The sequence below is a fragment of the Trichosurus vulpecula genome, chromosome 3, assembly GCF_011100635.1.
Source record: "Trichosurus vulpecula isolate mTriVul1 chromosome 3, mTriVul1.pri, whole genome shotgun sequence".
Lineage (NCBI taxonomy): Eukaryota > Metazoa > Chordata > Mammalia > Diprotodontia > Phalangeridae > Trichosurus > Trichosurus vulpecula.
This window is the reverse complement of record NC_050575.1, coordinates 59,153,916-59,159,394: the sequence shown is the minus strand read 5'-3', so window position 1 is coordinate 59,159,394 and position 5,479 is coordinate 59,153,916.

Sequence of the window (5,479 nt, the reverse complement as noted above, 5' to 3'; positions counted from 1 at the left end):
CACAAGGGGCTTCCAGATGCTTAGGATTGGCCTTCGAGGCTCCAGAGTGGCCCCCTCTCATAGCTGCTGGACAGTCTCTTCCTCACCGGTTTGTGTCACCTGCCAGTACTCTGATTTCCAAGGCTAAGTGGCTCAGAGGGAATTTGGGCTGAGAGGAGATGGCCTGAAGGTACTTGCCAGATGGATAGCTAGTGCTATCCCAGGTGAAGGGATAAGAACTCTTATTTCCTCTAGGACTAAATTCCCTTGTGTGACTTTGAGAGCCATCCCTCTCTGGAATATCCCCTCTCCCATTGAATGGTTCCTTCTGGGAGCTTCCGTTTGGGGGACAGCCTCAAGCTGGCCATGTCTCATTCCCCTCCTAGCTGTGTTTCTTATTCTCCAGACTATGCTATCACGTCTCTGTGAAGGTACCTGTCCTTCACCAGCCCAGCTCCCTTTCGTAGGTTGCCTTCCCCCATTAGAATGTAAACCCCATTGAGGTCAGGGTCTGACTTTCTTTCTGCTTGCATTTGTATCTTTTAAGAGTGATGAATAAATGCTTGATGACCGCAGGCCTGTCTGAGAGCCCCTTTATCGAGTGGGGAGAAGAAAATGAATGGATTTTGTATATCATCTTCCAAAACCTCATCAGGTATTAAGTGCTTAATTGTGTGCTTTGGCAGCGTAATCATAGAATTCAGAGTAGAAAAGGGGGGAGGGGAGCAAGTATTTATTGAGCCAGAGTGCCAGAGTTTTATAACCATTATCTCATTTGATCCTTACAACAACCCTGAAAAGTGGCTGTTATCATTATCCTCATTTTATAGTTGGGGAGACTGAGGCAGGCAGCGTTAAGTGACTTACCCAGGGTTACCCAGCTAGTAAGTGTCTGACTACATTTGAACTCTGGTCTTCCTGACTCTCAACCCAACAGTCTATCTACCAAGCCACCTAGCTGGAAGGGATCAAGAAGAATGGGCCTAAAATGTGGCAGGCAAAATTCAGCAGAAGGAGGACATGGATATGACCATCCTCATAATATATTCATTTCAGGCACAAGCCACAACCAAGAGCCTCATGGGGTGGAGGGTAAAGATGAACTTATGATCAGAGTCCTGGTGGAGACTGAGGCCTCAGGTTAAGGAAGTTCAACCTATGGAAAAGATGGGACGAGCAGGAGCTGTCCCTTTATAATTCCTTGAGTGAATCATCAAGCCTTCACTGACTCTGTAGTATATTATGTAGTATATTTTGGGGCAAAAAAACCAAACCCCAGAATCTAGATTGGAAGGGACCACAGAGATCATTTGACCCAACTCCCTTTTATTATACATAAGACCCAAACTGAGCCAACGCCTTACCCGAGGTTACATAGGTAGTGAGTATCCGAACTGTGAATTGAACCCATATCCTTTGATTTCAATCCTAGCCTTAATTCCATTATGCCAGGTAAGATGATCCATTCTCTCATGGGTCCAAACTCAGTGTCACAAGGCTGCCAAGCTGATGACATCAAAACTTCAGTGGTTCCTTATTGCTTTCATGATGTGGCCCTCTGTTTCCACCCTTGTCTCATGCTACTTCTGTCTACTTTATAGACCAGCTAAACTGGGCCAGTCACTGTCCCCAGAATACTTCCCAAACTTTCCTTACTCTGTGCTTATAATGATCCTGTTTCCTCTACCAGGTAGGGGATGTCCAGGGAGCAGGAACAAGAGCTGGAGTCAAAGAATCCTGGGATACTGATGATGGTCTCTCAGAATGAGTTTGGCTACATTTCCCATTTAGGGTTCTAGTGGTACCTCTGAGGGGGAGTGGAGTGGCTTTCTCTAACGCCATTGGCTTGAGTCCTCATTCTTGTTTGTTCTCTCCCTACTGTGAACCACCAGTCATTAGCACCCCAGTTCCATTGAACCTTTTAGCCTCAATTAGCTTTTACAAAGGGATATGTAATAATAATAGCTAGTGTTTATATAGTACTTTCAGGGTTGTAAAGTGCTTTACAATTATTTCATTTGATTCTTACAACAATCCAATGAGGTAGGTAATATTATTATCCCAATTTTACAGATGGAGAAACTGGGGCAGACAGGTTAAATGACTTGCTCAGGGTGACATAACTAGTTAAGTGTCAGAGGTCAGATTTGAATTTAGATCTTCCTATCTCCAGGTCCAGCACTCTATCCACTGAGTCATATAGCTGCCTCTATTTACAGAGGAGATAGAGTAAGAATATAAGTACAAAGATTTCCTCTCCAATATGTGAATGGCACACTCTCTCCTGTACCACTTTGCTCTCTGGGGAGCGTGGTAGCAAACTTAAAGTAGTTTCTATATAACATTTACCCTAACAAATTTGCTTCCAAACATAGCCCAGATGGATAGAAGAAGTGCTTGTTTCTGCTACTACTGGACAGGGCTGAGCAGGTCATTTGGGATCATTCCTTACCATCCGGCTTCTGGCAAATCTCCACGTGGACCCCAACTCCCAGACCTCTGATGGTTTTCCATTCTCACCTTTCAAATCTCATAAGGTCATGGGTCTCCTTCACTTGAGAGCAGTCCTCTTTTTTTCCCTCACCCCCTCCCCCATCCTAGAGATGGCTACCATTAGACACAAATATGTACATGTATGTAAAAGAATTCTATACATAACTTCTATTTATCAGTTCTTTGTATGCAGATAGCATTTTCCTTCTGTGATCTTTCTTGCATGCCAATGCTGTCTCCCTCCCCTCCCCCCTAACCACCAAGCCTCTACAAATGCTTTTCCTACTCCTGTTCCTCTGATGGAGTCCAGGAAACTCTTCACTCCTCAGTCACCTATATTATTGTCCAGATGTGGCCTGATGTAGAAAATCACCAATTAAAGCCTGCCTGTTTCCTTCTTGTATTTTCATCAAGGATGCCCTCAATATGTGCATTTTCCATTTCATAAAGATGTTTATCTTTTAAAAAAGAAAGCAAACCTATCTTCTCTTCCCCACCTCCTCCCTCAAGTGCTTTTCTAAAGCATCATTATGTTTTAGAGGTGACCCTAGGTTCTCAAAGGCTGTGCCAAGACTAATCTCCGGTAGGTTCTACCAGTCTGGAAAACCTTGTGTTGTTCAGTCATTTTCATTTTCATCCAGCTCCTTGTGACCCCATTTGGGGTTTTCTTGGCAAAGATGCTGGAGTGATTTGCCATTTCTGTCTCCATCTCATTTTACAGATAAGGAAACTGAGGTAAATGGGGTGAAGTGGCTTGTCCAGGACAGTGACATAGCTAGGAAGTGTCTGAGGCTGGATTTGAACTCAGGAAGATGAGTCTATAGAGACTGTGCCACTGTGCCACCTAGCTGCCCAGAGCCCAGTAAAAAAACTCTATGTCATAGGTTGAATATTAGCCTTATTAAGTACAAGATTTATCACTAGACAGCTCCAGACTTGGAGTCAGGGGCTCTAGGTTTAGTTTCTAGCCAATACTGTGTCCATGGCGGGCAAACTACATCACCTCCATAAGTTTCCATTTTCTCTTCCATAAAATGACAATAATGATATATGTATTACCTTATCTCTTACAACGGTTGTTGTAAGCTAAATAAATGTGTTATCATTATTATGATTTTAATTTTTGTTGGTAAATTTTATTTTTGCTACTCTTGCTTCTGAATATATCCTTCCCTTCTCCCCTAACCAGACAGCTGCTAAGTACAACTACCTAAAGCATCAGCCATATCTGACAATATATGCAATATTCCATACCCCAAATCCCCCAACAATGAAAGTAGGAGATGCATTTTCTTCAAGGTCAAGCTTGCTCTTTCCGTTAGATTCAATTTCACTTTCTTTCTGTTATTTTTGTTCTTTAAATTTACATTGTTGTAGTCAGCATCATTCTGCACTCATTCATGTCTTCCTGTGATTTTCTGTATTCATCATGTTCATTGTTTTTTATAGTGTAGTCATATTTCATCACATGAGTGTGCCACAGTTTGGTTAGTCATTCCCTGATCACTATAACACCTACTTTATTTCCATTTCTTGGCTACGATTTCTGTTTCACTCCCTTGGGGCATATGTCTCATAGTGGGATCCCTGGGTCAAAAAAATTACTTTAAAAATATATAATTACAAATTGTTTTACAGAATGGTTAGACACAGCTCCACCAATAGTGTATTAGTATGCCTTTCTTTCAGCAATCCGTTCAACACCATGTCTATCTTTCATCTTTGCCTTTTTGCTGGGTGTGAGGTGAAGCCTCAGGAGAGTTCTGATGTGCAGTTCTCCTATGATTAGTGATTTGGAGAAGTCTTTAATATGATTGTTAATAGCCCACAGATTTTCCTTCCAGACCTGTCATTCATGTCTGATCAATACGTTGACAATGGCTTTTAGTATTGACCCTTATCATGGATATTTGATGCAAAGATTTTTTCCCCAATAGACGTTTTGATTTTGTTCGTTAAAAAGCTTTTTAATTTTATGTATTGAAATGATCCATTTTCTCTTTTGTGATCTCCACTATAACTTGTTTGGTTGAGAATTCTCACCCTAACCACAGCTAGGAAAGGGTGCTTGATTAAAGATCTTTCTCTTCCATTAAAAAAAATTGATGAGTACCAGACTAGGAATCAGACCTGGGCATTCTTGCTCTGCTAGGAACTAATTGTGTTTCCTAGGATGAGTCACTTTACGTCTTCCATCCTCAGTTTCCGTACCTGTACACTGAAGGATTTGGACCAGCTAGTCTCTGTCCTTTTCGTCTCTAAAAGTCGATGCTTATTTTCTTAAATTTTTCCAGTTCTGACATTCCATGTTCTATGATCCCTTCCAGCTCTGACGTCCTATGTTCTCCTAAGGTCCTTTTCTGTTCTGGCGTTCTGTGTTCCAGATAGCTCTAGGCGCGCTCAAGATAGCACTCTTGTTCCAGAGCCCCGGGTTGGGGCACTGATCCCCCATCTCATGACCGGGGCTGGCACTGCACCCCTCAGGCGGCCAATTTCCCGCAAGGCATCAGAGGAGGAGCCACAGCTGTGCGCGCTTCCCCTCCACCTGGGAGCCCCCGCTGAAGTCAAAACTTTGCGATTTCCCTCCCTCTCTTCCGCGGGGTGCCCCCAGCTCCGCCCCGCTGTCCTGCCCCGCCCCGTCCCATTCAGCCTTCCTCTCCTCTCGTTGGGGTCCCAGCCCACTTCGCTCGGGGGCTTGCAGAGAACTGGACTTGGCAGCGACCACGATCTCGAAGAAAGACTGACTGAACCCAGGCTGAAGTTGAAGCTGCCGAGAGGCGTGCCAGGGCCGGACGGGGAGGCGAGAACTAGAGAAAAGGGATACGGAGAGACAGAGAAGGGAGGGGGATTGGGGAGGAGGGCGGGCACCAGAGAATGAGCAAGAGATCTTTGGGGAGGCAGCGAAGGCGGGTCCGGGGCTCTCCTGGCTGAAAAAGAGGGAGAAAAGGAAGGAGGGAGGGGAGGAGAGAGGGAGGAAAGAAAAGCGGCGGGACCCCTAGCTGAGGCA